This window comes from Magnolia sinica, chromosome 3 (assembly GCF_029962835.1).
Source record: "Magnolia sinica isolate HGM2019 chromosome 3, MsV1, whole genome shotgun sequence".
Taxonomy (NCBI): Eukaryota; Viridiplantae; Streptophyta; class Magnoliopsida; order Magnoliales; family Magnoliaceae; genus Magnolia; species Magnolia sinica.
The window spans coordinates 94,468,832-94,480,276 of NC_080575.1; the positions used below are offsets into that span (position 1 = coordinate 94,468,832).

At 39.3% G+C, this 11,445-nt stretch overlaps 1 long non-coding RNA gene across 1 annotated transcript; it reads left to right on the forward strand.

The window, feature by feature from the left end:
* The first annotated feature begins 4,135 nt into the window (after positions 1-4,135).
* LOC131240289 (uncharacterized) lies at positions 4,136-7,248 on the forward strand. The gene is made up of 2 exons (XR_009168699.1): positions 4,136-4,405; positions 5,681-7,248. It is a non-coding gene; the product is annotated as an uncharacterized LOC131240289 (long non-coding RNA).
* The last annotated feature ends 4,197 nt before the right edge of the window (positions 7,249-11,445 follow it).

Below are 11,445 nucleotides of genomic sequence, written 5' to 3' on the forward strand. Positions count from 1 at the left end.
TGTGAATTCGCTATGTTCACATCAAGGTTTCAAGTCTTCGTCGTGTCATTTGACTTGGGCTCGATTCGGTTCAACACTATGAGTTAGTCTAGCCACCTTAAGTTGAGTAAGTCATGAATCATCTAAGACTAAATGGGTTTGACCGAGTCATGGGGTTTAAAAATTAAAACCATGGTTCAATGTTCTAGGTGGATGGGCACTACCCTCACTCATTTATAAATAAGAATGAGTAGAGGCCATTGTGATGTATGAGTTATATCCACACCACAATTCATCAATTTTGCTATATCATTTTAGGGTACTAGTCTAAAATTGAGGCAATTCCAATGCTCAAATGAACCACACAATGGGAATGAAACACCTATCGTTAAAATTTTTTATGAGGCTACAAAAGTTTCAGATCAAATTGATATGTGTGTTATTCCCTCGTCAAGGTTTATGTGAGCTTGTGAATAACTTGGATGATAATTAACTACCATGATGGACATCAGAAGGTTTCAAGGGTGGGTGTCAATATCACTGCTGTTTCCTATGGTGTACACTTATGCTTTTGATTTACTTCATTTTTGGGCTCATACCCTACTTCAATTTTGGGTTCGTACCTTATAATAATATAGGGGCAAATGATAAACAGTATGGATAAAACACATATATCAGGGTGACATGGCTCCTCGAAGCCCTAATTTGTTCCTCGCAAGGGATGAGAGCGTCCATAAAACCCAATTTTTATATGCATTTTGGAAAATGTTGAAGGCTAACTTCACAATGGATGGAGTAGATTTTTTATTATTATTATGAAATTAATGGCCCACAAAAATCAAATGAAAGCGGAGGATTATTATTATTTGAATTTTTAAGACTAAAAAACACTATTTTATTTGCAAAGCAAGTAACTTTTAGGTGATCAATTTTATTATTTTCTCCTTGTTGCTTTTGGTAATAGAAGAACGTTATGATACTTTCGGTCAATGATCATCTTGTGGAATATAATCATAGAAAGCAGCAATTGTATCCGTTAAAAAATAGGCCAAAACATATCATGACTAGGTGGATGGACGACAATAAAAAATCATTCCAACTAATCAATGTCTCGGATGCTTCGGATGCATCAACTCCATCGTTTTAAAACTTGGATGAGTTTGATTCAAACCCATTCGAGTTGGCTCGGACTTTCTGGACCAACAAGTCGTTGTCCTCGAATGGATTTAGCCGTCCAAACGGGCCCTAATTGATTTCGACTAAACCGGATTTTGGGTCCGGAAATTTTGACTAGGTGAGTTGAATCAGTGAGTCAAGCGAGTCGTATTCTTTTTAAATAAAGTGATCTCTCATGATTCTTTTGGAATATTGTCAATTGCTATCTTTTGAAACCTGAGCTACTAATTTTTAAATACAAAAGCTACAAATTGGACCTGGTTTTATTATAATCTGCCTAAGTCAATGTCATTTTTGTAAGAACATGTTGGTACGAACCTGGGCCCACCAAAAATATAGTGGTCCCACTGTCTCGACCAATGGAAAGTGTCCACCATGGATAGGACATGCAAAAGTTTGTATCAATAGGATGATCCTGACCATTCGATTGGGTCCTACAAGTGTATGGATAGTGGTTCATATTCAATGAATAAAAAACGTTGATTAGACGGATAGGATCGTCTGAGTAGTGCAAATTTTCATCTAGGCCGTAATTTGGATGGTACTGATCAGCCTGCCCATGTGCGGAGTATGCATCAAGGCACACGGTTTGGTGATCAAGACCGTTGATATGATGGGCTTAGTTGAGGTCTGGCTTGGAAGATCCTGGCCATTTTTCTTGCCCTTTTCTACGTTTTCTTCTAACCGTCCATTCGTAACTATTGATCAGATATTCAAAATTGGAGACATTTTAGGGCATCCCCATTAGTGGGGCCCACCGAATCAACATCCAGCCAGCAAATCAGGGGACTGTTTAGGTCCAGATACAACAGAACATATCATTCCTCCAACAACATTTGATTAATCACACTTTAAACAATAGATCAAGGTGGGCCCCACTTCTAATTTCCAAATCAAGAAGATGCAGGTGCTACTTACAAAGCGATGGAATATATATTCCCGTGCAATCTTAGAAGCGTGTGGTGTGGTGGACCGACAAACTCATTTTAATATCGTTCTTTAGATGAGAAATCCTCGCGTACATCCACACAATCCTAACCCCACTATCCAGCACCTTATTTTCCTCCAATTCACCACACGCATAAAAGCTCTCATCGGTCCAGAAGATGGATCCCATCATATATATAACTCTACATAAAAATAAGTCTACTCCAATCATCAAATTAGCCCACACCACAGAGATAAACGGATGACCGATGATATGACTCTACATACAAGTGTGGCCCACCTAATGATTTTATCAGACAGATATTTTATTTTGGCGGCCATGATGATGTTTCACGCCTTTTAACGGATGAGATTTTTCACATGCTGACAGGTTGGCGGGAAAAGCAGCGCAGATGGTCAGCTTAGCATGGTCTAGCTATACATAACCATTCCTCGATTGAAGAAGTATATAATACAATGTAGAGTATAGCTATATATAGAATACAATAATGTAAAATGAAGATAAGATAGAGGGCCAAGATTTCTGACGTCCCCGAAATAATAAGAATCCGAGGCCGTCAGATTTCCAGCTAAACATGCCCAGCCTCTTTATGACCAATCATATAATGCTCCGCAGGAGTATGGAATTTCATACTATACACGCTTAAGTTGGAGCTTGCTTGTTTCTCGATCCAAACCGTCCGAATTATGGAACCACCACTATATATATATATATATATATATATATATATATATATATATATATGGGGTTTTTTGGGTTACTGTCTAATCAACTTGGGGCCCACAAATTGAATGGTTTAGATTGAGAAGAATGCCAGGTTTTGGGGCCCACAAATTGGATGGTGTAGATTGACTATCCATTAATCAGAGGTCAGGATTGTCTCATCAAATCTGATTTTTGGGATACGAGCAATCTATAGTGGGTCCCAACTGTTTGGACGGTTACGATTCGATGTACATGTCACGTGTCCAGTAGAGAGATTCCCCCAACTCCGTTGCCTTCGTTGGCACGTGAGTTGCGGGCTTCATACGTTAAATGCTCTGTCAGGGTGTGATGGATGATAGATACACGAGCGCTTTGAAAATGCGTACTGGGCATGTAATTAGTACAAATTAAAAATGAACATGAAATAAAAATTACACTTGTTTGATTATCTGCTTATTGGATACGTGGACATTTATTGGACGGTTAAAAATAAAAATTTCCAAAGGTTCTACTTCAATAAGCAGGTGTCCACAGATCAGAGGTTAGGATGATTCAATCAAACTGATATTAGGATTTTGATTTATTAATAGTGGGTTCCACGATTCAGTCGGTTTGATTTTGAGTTAATTTGTTCCACGTGTTTAATTTCTGAGTGGCTGTGTATCAGGTGTCATGCCACTGTATCAAATAACTCGGCTGCTGAGTGCTGAGTTTCTCCTGAGAGGAGAAGCGAATTGATATTTCTATGCCCGGAGCTGTGTGGGGCCCACATATTGTTTCCGTGATAAATCCAATCGGTCCATCTGTTTTGAAAGACCACAACAGCACAGGGGTTCTAAAAATCAGGCAATCTGCTTCGCCCGAGAGGGAGGATAAAAGCTTTATACTCTGAAAGAGTAGGATACTTGATACGCAGTCACCAAGAAATTTCACAGGTGGTATATAAATCATTTAAATCAAACTATCCAAAAAGTGGGTCCCATTTTTAATAGCTCATAAACCCGAAATTCAATGATTTCTGGTCATTTCAATGGTCCAAATTCAACAGGCAATTGCAAATGACCAGTAATCAAAGACTAGAATCACTCCATCACTTTGAAATTCATAGCACGCCACATATGAAGAGGTTCCGCCAAATGAGAGAGAGAGAAAGAGGAAAAAGACAAAAGTGTACAACTTCTCAGTGCCTGTGTATCAACCATCCCATACTGTCAGAGTATCAAATGAGAGAGAGAGAGAGGAAAAAGACAAAAGTAGAGGTGGTGGAAAAAAAGAGAAGGGATGACCAGGGGTGAAGAACCGTAACATGACACAAACTCCTTTTTTTTTAACTTCTTTTTTGAAAATTTAAAATTTAAAATTACAACCACTTGCATGGAAGCTACCCCACTTGGATTCAGTGCAGTGTATCCAACCCTCCCTATACTCCTCCTTCGATAATCTCTTTCCTCTACACCTCTCCCTCTTTCTCTCCCTCTTTCATCTCTATATCTATTGTAGGCATTCCCATCTCCATCCCCAACAACTACAACAAAAACTAAAACAACAACAACAACAACCACAGCCACTACCAAAACAACAACATCAACATCAAAGGTATTGCCTTTTCTCAGCTTACAATAAAGAAATAATATTTGGGTTGCACTCATTCTTCTCTCTCTCTCCCTCTCTCTCTCTCTCTCTCTCTCTCTCTCTCTCCCCCTAGATAGTTTGCGATTTGGGTTTCAAATGGAAAAGAAAAATAAAGAGAAAGGAACCACAAGCTTTGTTTTTTGGTGCTTGTTTCTGGAGAATTATCAGTCTACATGCAAACAGCTGCATCAATATCAACATCACATGTATTTTTTTTTCTTGATTTTTTTGTTTTTTTGTTTTTTTTTAAAGTTTTGCATGAAAAGGAATATCTTTTTTGTTCTCTATATCCCCTTTCTCTTTTATTTTGGGATCTGGGTTTCATAGATAGATGCAAATGGGGTAGAATTGAATTGGTTTAGCTGGTGCTTGATTTGGAATTTTTGATCTCCATCCAAACAGGAATTCCCAAAAGAAAAATAAAAATAAAAATCATTCATCTGTTCTTTGTGATCTCTCTCTCTCTCTCTCTCTCTCTCTCTCTCTCTCTCTCAGAGTTTGTGATGTGGGTTTCAAGAAAATACTGAAATGCAAGTTGGTTTATGTAGGGGATTTTTTATTTTATTTTTCTTTTTGCCTGATTTGGAATTTTTTTTTTTCTATTTCAAATAACAAATTGAATATCAAAATCACGTTTTATATATATGGGATTTTATTTTTCTTTTTGCCTGATTTGGAATTTTTTTTTAAAAACCATTTCAAATAACAAAATGAATATCAAAATCACGTTATACACACACACACACACACACACACACACACCATGCTCATATGTCATATCATCAATACCATCCACCTTCATGTGGGGTTTTCTACTCTGTCATTGATTATCTTTTAATTTGGTGATTTTGGTTTTGTAGAGAAGATTCAGAGGGCTGAAATGCTCGTAATTTTATAAGGGGAACTTGCATATTTGTTTCTTGATTTGGAATTTGTTTATATCTCAATGAGTTTCATGTTGGAGGTTTGATACATTCTATGGAAATGACATGATATAACAATATTGATCCAGTTTTTCTTTTTATCCATTTTCTTTCTGTTTGACTGTTTGATGAATACCCATTTCGCATCAACAAAAGAAAATGGAATTTTAGCGACTTTTTTTTTTTGCCAGGATAAGGTGTTGTGAGCTTGATTTTCTCTATTGAAATATATATATTTGTCCTGTTCAGTGGTTGGATTTTTAATTGGCAATGTAGTTATTAGGCTGATTGAGGGTGATCATTGCATTGTGCACAGGTTGAAATTCAGCAAGTTTGGAAGATTTTTCCTCATGGAAACCATGATTTCATCTGCTTGAGAGGTGATTTTAGGGAATTAAAATCTACACACGGCCAATGTAGCTGGATTTCATTCATGTGAATCCATGTTCAGATCTGGTCTTTCTGGAATCTGAAGCTGAAGTTCCGCTGCCGCTCTTTAACATCTGCAGATTTCAAGATGGTTGTCTTCAGTTCCTAAGATTGCTGGGCCGGCGCTTTGTTATGTTCAGAGAAGAAGAAAAGAAAATACAAGAATAGAAATTCAATATTGTGGTTCTTTCGAAAACACAGCTATCCCAATCCTGTTTGTATCTGTTGCCCTTTACTGGAACCCGGAGCTTAAGTTTGGTCCTTTTATAAGTTCATCATCTGGTGCGTTGCTGTGACAAGATATTCAGGTCGACAGGTCTTTCCAAAGCATAACTACTCAAAATTCAAAACTGCTTTCACTTCCAAGTTCGTGCATTTTGGTGCTTGTGTGATTGCCAGAAGAACCTTAATCTACAATAGCTTTGAATTTGGTGTGGAGATTAAGCTTGAATATAGCCTAGAGAGACGGAGAGATTTAAATGAGTTTTGAATTCCCAAATGTGGAGTCGAGACCATCACGAATTCTAACTAAAATTCAGTGTCGTTGGGTCGGTGTAATGGAAAGTGGAGCAAGGAAGGCTACTTTAGTGGAGGGAAAACCCAGAGAGTATAAGCCAACTGCACGTGCGAACAGCCGGAAATCCTTTCCTTCAAGCTTCTTTGGTAGAGAATCGTTACTGGTACTGCTCTGCCTCACGGCTTTGTTACTGCTGCTTCCCCTTATATTGCCACCATTGCCTCCCCCACCCTTCATGTTGCTGTTGCTTCCGATAGGCATACTTGCTGTGCTTCTGATTTTGGCTTTCATGCCGTATGATGTTCGAGATATTGCATCGTCTTATGTCTAACAAGAATGCAATACCCGTCCCCTTTTTCTGCAATACGAATGATTTCTTGTATCTTTTTTTTTTTTCTCTTTCGAAAGATCGCATGGTATCGCTTTCTGTTATCTTTGTTATTTTTTTCTATGAACTTTGCTAAGCTCACACGCATGCACAAGTCAGCTAATTCACACGCCGATGCACATGCCAGCGTGGCACATAAGTGTAATGTCCAAGCAATTCATCAGAAGGTAGCCAATATGTAGATTCCTTATACCAATAATCAGGGTGGTCCGCTAATCAAGTGGGCCACAATTAACTGAACAAATACACAATTGTGAAAAAATTGGCCGAATTTTTCTAATCCAGCAATTTGTTTCTAACATCATGGCACACCTACAGAATGGAACACCTTTATCTCTTGATACTAGTATATACCTAATGAGGCCCACATGATGGATGGCTTGAATATTTCACATGTGTGCCACGCTGGCATATGTGGTGTGTGTGCATTAGCTGACTTGTATGCGCCTGTGGGCTTAGCGAAGCTCTTTTTCTATATAGTGTTCTTCTGTAATCATAGGATGCCCCTTTCCTAGAAATGTCTTTTATACATTTTCTGATATTTGTTTTCCATGGAGATTGTCTCCAAAGAGATTATCGTGTTCTTATGATTGGAGACCAGTCTTGAGTGCTGTAAGAAACCATGATCTTAGTTTTTTTAAATGATTGTCTGCAAGCCTCTGGATGAGAAATGACAATTCCATCTCATAATATATTTGTAATTCATTGCTGATGTTTCAGGCTTGGTTTTTAAGTAGAGTCATGTTGATATATTAAGACTGATAGTACTTCCAGAATCATATTAACCATGCTATTTTTAGGATTGAACATCCATTGGCAGCTCCTTTTACATGGGTTCTAAATATGGTATTGCCATTGTTTTGGTACTGCATACCAGTCGCGTCGATTAATTTAGGTGAAACGAATTTCAAACCTTCACTCCACATTGTAGATATCTCGAGTGGAACTCGTAACAGTTGATGGCCTGCGCTGCAGGTCGGACACCTCCATCAGTTATATAAGAATATTCTTCAATATCTGGGAACTGGAAAATGTGGCTGTTGTATGGCACATGGTTTAGATTTCACTCGTAAAAAGCCTGCAACGGCTTATATTTTACTTGTGTCATTTCAGTTCTTTGATGTGGACCCGTTTGAATTTCTCCTCTTTGCATGTAGCCCACATAAAGCTTAGCAATAGGGAGACTGCAACAAGGCTTTGTGGAGCCCATTGTGATGATTGTGTGAAATCCATACTCTACATTCATTGTGCTGGCTCATGTTAGGACATTAACCCAAAAAGGAAGCAGATCTGAAGCTCGAGTGGGCGATAGCATAGGAAAGCATGGAGATGGGGTTGCCCATTATTAAAATCATCACTGTCCTTATCTCTCTCTACATGTAGCCCTCACCTGCTACAATTTCTTCCCTTCTAGCCCTCACCTTTGTGACAATTTCTCCCTATCTTCTCCCCCTTTCAGATGCATTGCATGTGCCACTTCCCTTGGTCAGCATATAACTGGTGGAGGTCGCATGTCAAGATCAGCAGTCTCTACTTGTGCAAGATCTTGAGTTGCAACACTGTCTATATCCATTTCCAAGATTTTCCAATTAATGCCTGAAAATTTTGAATTCTATGAAAAGTTGTCTTGGTTAAGAACTTGTAATCACTTTCAGATACCACTCAAGCCTGGTGTGAAAATGCCCTTACATTAATCACCCTTGGTAAGGAGTATCGAGCACGAGACTTTCTGCTCTAATACCACTTTGATGCAGGACAAATAACCACTTACTCTAAAAGCTCGAACCTTGGCGAATTAATCACTTTATCTCATAGCCCAGGCCCCACATCCTATAACGCCCTGGAAATTGGGGGTCGCGCATCCGCTCAACTCCCGAGTTCCCGAAAGTCACTATTAACAGATTTTCACTAATATGCATTTAATCTGTTCTGAACATGAAACATGAACATGCAAGTCTGCTGAAATGAGAAAGGCATTGCACAACCAAAACAACAAAAGAATATTATGTCCAAAAGAATGAGGTTGTTCCCATCCCGACCATCCAATCATGCCGGCGGCGAACCCTCCATCAGGTGGAAGTATGACAACTCATCCCAGTTGGTGTTTTAAAACCCGTCTCACTTGGGCCGCCCACCTGGAGTGTGCATCCCACAGGCCACCCCACTCGAGCCCGGTGTGAAAATGCCCTTGCATTAAAAACTCACAAAAATTCGACTCGACTTGCCAACACTCTAAATTATTTATAGTTTTAAATATTAAATATCACTGAGAATAGTCCAGGCAAGTGCATGGCGGAACGACATCGGATTCCACTAAATTTCATTTGTACCATGAAAAACACAACTAACTCTCCTTGTTTTCTTGACCAACCCTAGGGTATGGATGGTGGTTCACAACATGTCAACGGACAGGGTTATCAGCTAGCAAAATCATCATCATGTTCTCACACCTCAACATATAATTCAGATTCTTCTAATAAGCAAGTTACACAGGAAACAAATGAGGCACGCATGTTATAAGGCATTGTCATATGAGCAATTTTAACAAATCATCAACAAGCGATCATCAAATTTGCACTAAGTCATATAAGAAGCAAGAATAGCATTATGTGAGGAAATCAAATAAAACAATACAATTCCGTACCACTCTAAATAAACATAAATTCCTAGGTTTTCTCTATACTCTCCAAATGCATCAACCAAGCTATCAAAATTACTAAACTCATATTGAAATTGGTGCTAGGCCACCTAGGAGTAGAGGAGCTTTCTCCTTGCAAGAGAGGTAGGGAGTTGGAAGGGTTGGCTCTCTTGGGACCCCACTTGATCTAAGGTCCACCTTGAATCTCTTTACTTGGGCCCTTTGGCCTTAAGTTTCCTCAAATTCCCAAAATAGCCTACTAGGTCACCCTTTTAGAGTTGGAGTAGCCCCAACACTCCTTTGGCCACCAAATTCGGTGGGTAGGTGCCCTATGGCCCGATTAGGGCCCGTACAATGAGGCCTCACTTTCAGGTCCAAGCTGGAACATCAACATCATAAAGGGGCTCGTTTTGGGGCTTGGGTTGTGCCTCAATAGACTAATTTTTGCAAAATCTAGGTCTGGGTCTGATCCATTTGTTAATCAGGCCGACCCATGAGCCTCTATTACAGATCCAAGCCTTAATCGGACTAGGCCGGGACTGGAAACCTGACGGGCCACCCAGCCCATTCCCACCCCTACTTGTGAAGACTTCTATTTGGGCCACAGCCAAATCTGTATCATCAATAGGGTAGATAGACAAAAAAGAAAAGAAAAAAAGAAGCACGGCGGAGGTTGCCCTAACCGATGCCGGAAAGATTTATACTGGTGACCCCCTCATTGAAATTTCCCAGTAACAGGATAGAAAGTTCCTCTTCACTTTCATGGCCGACATGGCCAATCACATCCACTATGTTAGATGTCTCAAGTCTCAACAAGTGGGTAGTGTGGAAAATCAAGAGATTCTCTCTAGAGTCACAGAAGATGCCACCTACGCCCATGGGGCTAACATTGCCTGATTGGATCCAATTTTAAAATTAGTGATGATGTTGATGAGGGTCCCAAGCAATAGGAGGCCGATGATGTTGATGAGAGTCCCAAGCAACAGGAAGATTTGAATTCTGTTGATTTTGTATCTTTTGGTTCTTTGTTTTTGTTTTTCTTGTCTTGGGGATTTTAGTTAACAAGGGAGGAAAAAGGAAATGAAGGAAATCCGCATCGTGGCGGTTATTTGAGTAAGGCAATCTTTCATAGCTTTGGCAGCCTATGGGGGAAATGGAAAGCCCCTGTTGAATATTCGAGAAATGAAAAACTATGGATTCCAACAGTAATTACGTTGTTTGGTTTCGAGTGTTATTTACCATGGAAATGTTAGAAGGTTGAGAGTGATTTCTCATTACTGTAGAAATCTATATTTAACAGGTTTTCTGGGAAATGGTTTTACTTGTTTTATGATGAAAAGCTAGGAACACACGAGATCCATTTCTCCCTTTTCTTGGTTTCTCAAACAGAAGAAACTGTTACATCAGGGGAATTCTCATCCTTTCCCATTCTTTTTATTGGGTTCTCTCTAAACAGACAGGATTAATAGCAAGGAGAAAATGTATCTTGGAAAATGTGTTTGGGCCTGTTTGGAAGTCGGGGGACGGAACATGTCCACTGCCCAAAATGCGATGCGATCATGATGGATTAGACCCATTATGTCACATTCATGTTTTCAAAATGCAGCCTGGTCAGGCTTCATTCTACGTTGTTCGTGTTCTTGAGTTACGTCTAAACGTGTTCCATACCTTACTCTTCCTGCTTCAGTACAATGCAGTTTCTTCTATTGCCTTCTGTTGGTTCTGTGTTTGATCATATCAAACTTGCAAAATTTTTAGCTGTTGTATCCATGGTATTATCCTTTGTCCCAGCATATTTCTTTTGTTATTTCATGTGGAATTTCCTCGGCGCCACATCAGTGAAAACCATCATCATATAGTTGAGATTGCTTCTAATTGCATTAATCAGGCCGTATAATTTCTCGGGTCCTGCTTATCAGCAAACAACAATTGTATGGTTTCCTAGACCATGGCTCAGGTATCAACACCGTTGTTCTGATGGGCCGCACGGTTAATGGGTTATGGGTGCCTCAAAAATCTATAGATTGAAATAACACAGGTTGATCAATGGCATAGAATAAGATGGTTCATTAGATGGAAAATACATCAGTGGTCCCCATTCAAGTGAAA